Genomic DNA, 9,863 nt, shown 5'->3' on the forward strand with positions numbered 1-9,863 from the left:
ACGCTGATGTCAGGGATCGAAACTGGCTGCGCAGGGGCCCTCTGAAACTTAGCGATCTAGGGTGGACTTACTGCCGTCTCCAAAAGGGAGCTAAACATTTGTCTCCTACCTCTGTTCCTGCTCTGCTGCTACTAAGTGGGTCTGGCGCTCCTAGGCTCCTAAGTGAGTGATGCGGAAATGGAATGGAACCACTCAAGAATAAGAATTTTAAAGAATGTGATATTAAGCCCTTCCAATGTAGAAGGAACTGTGGCAGGTCCAGTTTCTATCCCACATGGGGCTCACAGATGAAGAGGGAGGGAGAACGGGCATCTTAACCCCACTTAATAGATGAGGAAACTGAGGCTCAGGGAGGTTAAATGCCCATGGTCACCTAACAGGTAATGAGCAGAACTGGGAGTAGAATCAGGGTCTACCTGGAAAGAGCAAGAGCCTGAGAGTCAGAGGCCCTGGGTTCTAACCCTAATCTCACCACTTGTCTGCTCTGGGATTTGGGCAAGCCACTTAACTTCCCTGTGTTCCAGTTCCTTGATCTGCAAAATGGAGACTCAATACCTGTTGTCAATCAATCATATTTATTAAGAACACCATACTAAGTGCTTGGGAAATCTCCTTCATACTCACTTTCTGAGCCCCAGGTGGGACCTGATTGTCCTGTATCTAGCCCAGAGCTTAGTACCATGTTTGGCATATAGTAAGCTCTTAAGTACTATTATTATTACTATTATTATTATTGCGTGTGCTTTTCTCTAGGCCATGTTATTTCCTGGTGGGAACTGGACTTGGGGATATGTGTGTGGGGGCGGGGGGTGCAGAGAAATGGAAAAGTAGTGGACTGTAGGGCAGCAGTCACAACTCTCTGGAAATCACTCCCTAGTAAAGTCAGGGCTCTCAGAGTAAGGAACTTCCATCACTCCTCTGTGTTTGGGGCAAGATGGGTGCTCTTGAGTACACTGCCCCAAATTACAATGCACCCTTGGTGTTCTGTAAGAGTAACAGGAATCACTTCAAGAGATAACATACCAAAGAACTTTTGAACCATTTTCAATGTTCCAGATGGATTTGGGGTAACATCTAAAGTGAGGTATTTGATGTTGGGTTGTTGGTGTGAGTGGAGGGACTCTTTGTAATAATAACTGTGGTGGTAGTTAAGCACTTACCATGTGCCAAGTTTTGAGGTAGATATGGGATAATCAGATCAGACACAGATGCTGTTCCACACATGGAGAAGCAGCATGACCTAGCACTAAGATTCTAATCACTGCTGTGTGACCTTGGACAAGTCACTTAACTTCTCTGTGCCTTCTGTGCCTTACCTCGTCTGAAAAATGGGGATATAATATCCATTCTCCCTTTTAGAATGTGGGACAGGCACTGTGTCTGATCTGCGTATATTACATCTACTCTGGTGCTTAGTATATTGCTTTGCACATAGTAGCAGAAGCAACAGCAGAAGCAGAAGCAGCGTGGCTCAGTGGAAAGAGCATGGGCTTGGGAGTCAGAGGTCATGAGTTCTAATCCTGGCTCAGCCACTTGTCAGCTGTGTGACTTTGGGCAAGTCACTTAACTTCTCTGTGCCTCAGTTACCTCATCTGTAAAATGGGGATTAAGACTGTGAGCCCCACGTGAGGCAACCTGATCACCTTGTATCTTCCCCAGAGCTTAGAACAGTGCTTTGCACATAGTAAATGCTTAACAAATGCTATTATTATTATTATAGTAAGCGCTTGATAACCACCACAATTATTATTGTTAGGACTCACCATCTAAAGAGGAGGGAGACCAGGTATTTAATCCCCAATTTACGAATGAGGAAAAATGCACAGACAAGCAAGTAAGGGGTTGGAGCCAGGATTAAAATTCAGGCCTCCAGACTCCCAGTCTTGTACTTTTACCACTAGGCCCTGCTGCTTCTATTGGTATTGGGCTGCTAGCTTGAGTGCAGACGCTATTTTCTGTGGCCACTGTATCACATTCCTCGAGCCACAGTTAGACCATGCTGAGAGGACAGGCCAGTGTCCTGACTCTTCCTGCTGCTTCCACACCACTGGGGAGTGAGACACCTTATGAAACAGCAACTGGTCATGCTACTGTGTACAGATGGAGGCCTGGGGATCCCGGGGCTAGAAAAATGCCACCGAGTGAGCCGCAGCTTCTGGCTTGTGGTGGCCTGGCTGACTGTGCCACTGAGGAGAGAGCAGAAGGATGTGGTCTATTCACCACACAATACTAAAACGACATTATTATTATCAATAATAATAATTATGGTATCTGTGAAGCGCTTACTGTGTGTCAAGCATGGTTCTCCTCCTTCTAGACTGTGACTCCCCCTTCTAGACTGTGAGCCCACTGTTGGGTAGGGACCGTCTCTATATGTTGCCAACTTGTACTTCCCAAGCGCTTAGTACAGTGCTCTGCACACAGTAAGTGCTCAATAAATATGATTGATTGATTGATTGATTGTTTCTAAGTGCTGGAGTAGATACAAGGTTATCAGTTTGGAAACAGACCCTGACCCACATGGGTCTAGGAGGGAGGGAGTAAGGTTTAAACCCCATTTTACATATGAGGTAACTGAGGCACAGAGATGTTAAGTGTCTTGCCCAAAGTCACCCAGTAGACCTTTGGTGGAGCAGGGATTAGAAACCAGGTGCTCTGATTCCCAGGTCTGAGCTTTTTCCACTAGGCCAGGCTGCTTCTCTGTTTCAGATTCAGGGGAATGGGGATGGACGGGCCGTGTCCCCCTGCCCCCTTGTCCCACCGTACCTGAGTGACCTCAATGTCTTCCCCTTGAACCTCCTATCCCACTTTGTCTAGTCTTTCCTACTGCCCGTGCCTCTGCTATCAAGCAGCGCAAGAGGAGGAAGCCCAGGGCCTTTCCCGCCTCTGGGCCCAGATGGGCCCCGTGCCCATCTTAGGCTGAGATTTCCCCAGGTCAGGCGAGTGGGCTGACCCCAGGCACCAGGAGGCTTCCATTGCTGAGCAGCTATGTGAGCTGCAGTAAGATGGCATTGTGGAGACAACCTAGGCCCGGGAGTCCCAGTGTCATGGATTCTGCCACTCTCTGCTCTGCCACTTGCCTGCTATGTGACCTTGCGCAAGTCACTTCACTTCTCTGGGCCTCTGTAAAATGGGAATTGAGACTGTTAGCCCCACGTGGGACAGGGGCTGTGTCCAACCTTATTTGATTGTATCCACCCTAGTGCTTAGAACAGTGCCTGGCACACAGCAAGTGCTTAATAAATACCACTATTATTATATTATTATTGTTAAGATCCAGCCTCACACAGTCTTCCCACCTAACATCCCATCCACCCCTTGCCGCCATCACAGTCTCCCCCGCAACTCGCTCTTCACTCTCACAATCTTTCCTCAGCAGAGGGAGCGGTCTTTCCCCTTTCACAGTGTAGCTGCCTACGGGGAGCTGACCTTTTTGGGGATTTGCTAACGGCTGAAAAACAGTGCATGCGCTTCCCCACTCGGCCTACCAGGTGAACAGATGATACCGGTCCTCCTGGCTCATCCCTCTTCACCCCTGACACAATCCTGACAGATTATAACCAACCATGGCAGCACGGTTTGGGGAATGGAGTGACCCGCTTTGTTTCATTCATTTTATTCCCTCGGAGGAGCTGCAGTACCCAAATTCTCATGAAGAGAACATTGCCTCCAAGGCTGGAAGCAGTGTAGAAGCCCAGTCACCTGGAGGTGGGTAGGAGGATTCAGTGAGCCTGTGTTTGAGCTTGTGTATGCTCCGCAGTTATGACAAGCACCTCTTTTGTTCATCTAAGATTGTCCCTATCCCCCTCCAGTGCACCGCCAGCTGCTCACACAGAGAGCCAGTGGAGAAGCAGCCCGACCTAGTGGAAAGAGCATAAGCCTAGGGCTCACTGGACCTGGGTTCTGTTTCCAGCTCTGCCAATTGCTTGTGGGGTGACCTTTGGCAAGTCTCGGAGCCTCAGTTTCCTCAATTGTGAAATGGGGATTAAATCCTACTCCCTCCCTCCTAGATTGTGATCTTCATGCAGGACGAGGGACTGTCCAACCAAATTAAGTTGTACCTACCCCAGCACTTCAAACAGTGTTTGACACACAATAAATGCTTAACTAATATAATAATAATAATGATATATCAAGTAAAGACAGGGTTAGACTAGGGATCGGAGAGGGATGGGGCAGAGATGGGCCATAAATCTGAGTGTGTGACGCAGACTGGGGAAGAAAGACCTGCCCCACTCAAGAAAAATATGACAACTGCCAGAAAGTCACTCTCCCCCACCAGAATTGGGCTGGGCAAGAGCCTTGGTTTACCAAACCCTGGGTAAGGAGTCCTTCTGGGCCCAGCAGAAGCTGTTGCATGTCATGGAGGAGCAAGCCATGCTGAAGGATGCAACTAGAGAATGGGATGCTGCTGTATACTACACTTCTGCTTCTCTGGGACACTCTTATGCCTCAACAGACATTGATCATTATCCAAAGTCCTAGAGATAACCACTCGAGAATTGCTGAATATACATCGATCAGTCAGTGGTATTTATTGAATGCTTACTGCGTGTAGAGCATTTTACTAAGCATTTGGGAGAGTGCAATACAAAAGAGTTGGTAGACACGTTCTCTGCCCTCAGCTTGCAGTCTGTAGAGGGAGACAGAAAAAATAAACAAATATATTACATATATGTACATAAGTGCTATGGGGCTGTGGGTGGGGTGAATATCAAATGCTTTAAGGGTACAGGTCTAAGTACATGAATGATAGAGAAGGGAGAGAAAGTCTGGGAAAGGGGCCTTATTCAAGGAAGGCCTCATAGTAGTTTGTCATTTTTGGAGCGGGAGGGAGCTCCAGGCCAGGAGCAAAGAGGGAGATTAGATGGAGATACAGTGATTAGGTTGACATTAAAGGAGTAAAGTGAGCATGCTGGGTTGTAGTAGAAAATCAGGGGGCAACATGAGGGGTAAGATATGAGGGGTCAGGGTGATTATGTGCTTTAAAATCAACAGAAAGGAGTTTCTGTATGATGTGGAGGTGGATGAACAACCACTGGGGATTCTTGAGCAGTGGGGAAACATGGACTGAACATTTTTTTAGAAAAATGATCCGGGCAGTAGAGTGAAGAATGAACTGAAGTGGGGAGAGACAGAACGCAGGGAGGTCAGCAAAGAAGCTGATGCAGTAGTTAAGGTGGGATAGGATGAGTCCTTGGACGAACATGGAAACGGTGGATGGAGAGGAAAGGGTTCTAGCAATGTAGAACTGACAAGATTTGGTGACAGACTAATAAGTGGGTTGAATGAGAGAGATGAATCAAGGATAATGCCAAGGTTATGGGTTTGTGAGAAAAGGAGGTTATGGTGTTGTCTATGGTGATGGGAAAGTGAGGGGGAGGACAGGGTATGGAAGGGAAGATGAGTTCAGTTTAGGTCATGTTGAGTTTGAGGTGATTGCAAGACATCCAAGTAGAGATGTCTTAAAGACAGGAGGAAATGTGAGGCTGAAGAGAAGGAGAGAGGTAAATTTGGCAATCAGTGGCATTTATTAGCTTTGTGCAGAATGTGTACTAAATAATAATAATGGCATTTGTTCAGCGCTTACTATGTACCAGGCACTGTACCAAGCACTGGGGTGGATACCAGCATTTTGGATTGGACACTATCCCTGTCCCACGTGGGGCTCACTGTCTCAATCCCCATTTTACAGATGAGGTAACCGAGGCCCAGAGAAGTGAAGTGACTTGCCCAAGGTCACACAGCAGACATGTGGCAGATTCAGGAGTAGAACCCATGACCTTCTGACGTCCAGGCCTGAGCTCTATCCACTATGCTATGCTGCTTCTCTACAGGCTAGAGATGGAGAGTGCCAGACAAACCCCAAGAAGACAGGCAAATGAGCATACACAACTTCATTGAATCAGCTAGGTGTTACAGGTTCATGATAAACCTAAAAAAAAATGGAGATGATGTATTAGGCATACATGCAACTGAAGGTCTCTATTTGGAAACAGAGAACTTAGTGTTGTCATAGAATTCTGTTTCCTAGACAACCCACTGACCAAGACAGTAGAGAACCGAATCAAGAAGGCCAACACATCCAATTGGAGTGCGGTGGCAGCATGATATTAAGTCAAACAATGAATTGGTCAATTGAACATCAGTCATTGGTACTTACTGAGTGCTCACTGGGTGCAGAGCAGGGTATTAAGTGCTTGGGAAAACACAAGAGTTGGGGGACACAATCCTTGCCTTTGATAAATTTACAATCTCAAGGGGAATAATAATAATGATGGCATTTATTAAGTGCTTACTATGTGCAAAGCACCATTCTAAGTGCTGGGGAGGTTACAAGGTGATCAGGTTGTCCCACGGGGGGCTCACAGTCTTAATCCCCATTTTACAGATGAGGTAACTGAGGCACAGAGAAGTCAAGTGACTTGCCCAAAGTCACACAGCTGACAATAGGTGGAGCTGGGATTTGAACCCATGACCTCTGACTCCAAAGCCCGTGCTCTTTCCACTGAGCCACGCTGTTTCTCAAGACAGAGGTGAAAATAAATTACAGAAAGAGGAAGCAACAGAGTATAAAGACATGTACAGAAGTGTTGTAGGGGAGGGGCTGTGGTGAATATCAAAATGCCTAGGGGATATGGGCTAAAGTGCATAGGTGACACATGAGGGAGGGAGAATAGAGTGGGGAGATGAGAGATGAATCAGGGAAGGGTTCCTGGAGGAGATATGATTCTGGTAGGATTGTGAAGATGGAGAGAGCAGTGGTCTGATTGAAGAAGTAGCATGGCTCAGTGGAAAGAGCCAAAGCATGGCTTTGGAGTCAGAGGTCATGGGTTCAAATTGTGGCTCTGCCAATTGTCAGCTGTGTGACTTTGAGCAAGTCACTTCACTTTTCTGGGCCTCAGTTACTTCATCTGTAAAATGGGGATGAAAACTGTGAGCCCCCCCCCCGCCCCCCCAGGACAACCTGATCACCTTGTAACTTCCCCAGCTCTTAGAACAGTGCTTTGCACATAGTAAGCACTTAATAAATGCCATTATTATTATTATTATTAGTATAATACGAAGGGAGGAGGGAATTCCAGGCAAGAAGGAGGGTGAGAGCAAGGGGTAGATGGTGAGAGAGATGAGGTCAAGGCCCAGACCAGACTAAAATTGCCCCACTCACCTGCCCTGCTCAGCCTGGGACCCATTTAACTGCCGCTAATCTCCTCACCGTGCCTCGTTCTCGCCTGTCCCGCCGTCGACCCCCGGCCCACGTCCTCTCCCTGGCCTGGAATGCCCTTCCTCTGCCCATCCACCAAGCTAGCTCTCTTCCTCCCTTCAAGGCCCTACTGAGAGCTCACCTCCTCCAGGAGGCCTTCCCAGACTGAGCCCCCTCCTTCCTCTCCCCCTCGTCCCCCTCTCCATCCCCACCGTCTTACCTCCTTCCCTTCCCCACAGCACCTGTATATATGTATATATGTTTGTACATATTTATTACTCTATTTTACTTGCACATATCTATTCTATTCATTTTATTTTGTTAATATGTTTGGTTTTGTTCTCTGTCTCCCCCTTCTAGACTATGAGCCCACTGTTGGGTAGGGACTGTCTCTATATGTTGCCAACTTGTACTTCCCAAGCGCTTAGTACAGTGCTCTGCACACAGTAAGCGCTCAATAAATACAATTGATTGATTGATTGATTTAAGGGCCTGAGGCAGATTCCTCCCCTGGCCAGTGTGGTGGGCAGGTGAGACTTCTGTGGGCTGGGCAGGGGGGTGAAGGTTAGCGGGCAGCCAATGTACCCACCGCCTACAAAACCCACCCCACCCATTACACTGCAGACCAATAGGGGTCTGGGCCAGTGTCCCTCCCTCCCCTACTGCTCCCACATGGCCAGGTGACTTTCACTTTATTTTATGCTCAAAAATAAAAAAAAGTCCAAATGCGCATCAGTGCAATAACTGGATATTTGTTCAGTGTTTACTCTGCACCAGGCAATCGGACACAGTCCCTGTACCGTCTGAGATAATGTGGGGAAAGAACAGGCATTTAATCCCCATTTTACAGATGGAAAAATTAGGGCACAGAGCAGTTAGTTGATTTACCCACATTCACTCAGCAGACAAGTGTTGTAGCTGGGATCAGAACCCAGTAATAAAAAGAATAATAATTATGGTATTTTGTTAAGTGCTTATTTTGTGTCAGGAACTGCACTAAGCACTGGGGTAGATACAAACTAATTGGCTTGGACACAGTCCCTGTCCCATGTGGGGATCACAGTCTCAATTCCCATTTTGCAGATGTGGTAATTGAGGCACAGAGAAGTTGAGTGATTTGCCAAAGGTCACGCAGCACGCAGGTGGCAGAGCCAGGATTAAGTGGCAGAGTTGGGATTATACGGATTATGCACATATATGCGCATACAGCCCTCTGCTTTTCAACCCCCCCCCCCCCCCCATTATGGATCAGTGTCACTGATCAAAGCCTTACTGATATCTGTAATTTATTTATAGTAATGTCTGTCTACCCCTCGAGACTGAAAACATGTTTTGGGCAGGGAATGTATACATGCATTGTTATATTGTACTCTCCCAAGTGCTTAGTACAGTGCTTTGCACATAGTAAGCACTCAGTAAATACAAATGAATGAATGAATGAAGGTCCACTGAGATGTGAAGCCTGAACTCCTGTTTGATCACCATACCGTCTTGAACAGTTTTTGACTCAGTCAAATTTCATTCTGGTGTATCTCAAGATCATCATAATCAGTGGCATTTATTGAGTGCTTACCGTGTGCAGAGCAGTGCACTAAGTGCTTTGGAGAGTACGATACAGCAGAGTTGGAAGAGATGTTCCCTTTTTTTAATTTAATTTTTTTTTTTTGGTATTTGTTAAGCATGTACTATTTGACAGACACTGAACCAAGCACTGGGGTAGATACAAAGTAATCAGGTTGGACACAGTCCGTGTCCCACATGGGGCTCACAGTCTTAATAATCCCCATTTTACGGATGAGGTAACTGAGGCACAGAGAAATTAAGTGACTTGAACAGGGTCACACAGCAGACAAGCGGCAGAGCCAGCTTTAGAATACAGGTCCTTCTGACTCCCAGGCCTGGGATAATAATAATAATAAAACAATAATGATGATGGCATTTTTTAGAGTGTGAGCCCACTGTTGGGTAGGGACTGTCTCTATATGTTGCCAATTTGTACTTCCCAAGCGCTTAGTACAGTGCTCTGCACATAGTAAGCGCTCAATAAATACGATTGATGATGATGATTGATTGATTGATTGATTAAGCACTTACCATGTGCAAAGCACTGTTCTAAGCGCTGGGGAGGTTACAAGTTGATCACGTTGTCCCACAGGGGGCTCACAGTCTTAATCCCCATTTTACAGATGAGGTACTGAGGCACTGAGGAGTTAAGTGATTTGCCCAAAGTCACACAGCTGACATTTGGTGGAGCAGAGGTTTGAACCCATGACCTCTGACTCCAAAACCCAGGATCTATCCACTGAGCCATGCTGCACAAGGAGCTTACAGTCTAGAGGGGAACTCACTACCTAAAATGAACAGAGGGACGATTCTTCCTGATTGCTCTATTTTGGCTTTCCTGGCTGTAAGTAGTTTGTTTTTTGATCCAAGTCCTTTTCTTCAAGCTCTTTTTCTGAAAATTCACAGTAATAATCAGATCCATCCTACTCATCAGCTGGAGTTTGACCTATGTGGCAGGAAATCTGTGCTCAATCATGCCTAGCTGTAAGGATGGTCAGGAACCCTGTATCCAAGGGGGAAGAGGGTCCTTATCTTGCTGTGCTGGAGGCTGGGGCTCCGGCACCTCTATTCCAGTTTGCACCCCACACTCCAGGCT

The sequence above is a fragment of the Tachyglossus aculeatus genome, chromosome 12, assembly GCF_015852505.1.
Source record: "Tachyglossus aculeatus isolate mTacAcu1 chromosome 12, mTacAcu1.pri, whole genome shotgun sequence".
Lineage (NCBI taxonomy): Eukaryota > Metazoa > Chordata > Mammalia > Monotremata > Tachyglossidae > Tachyglossus > Tachyglossus aculeatus.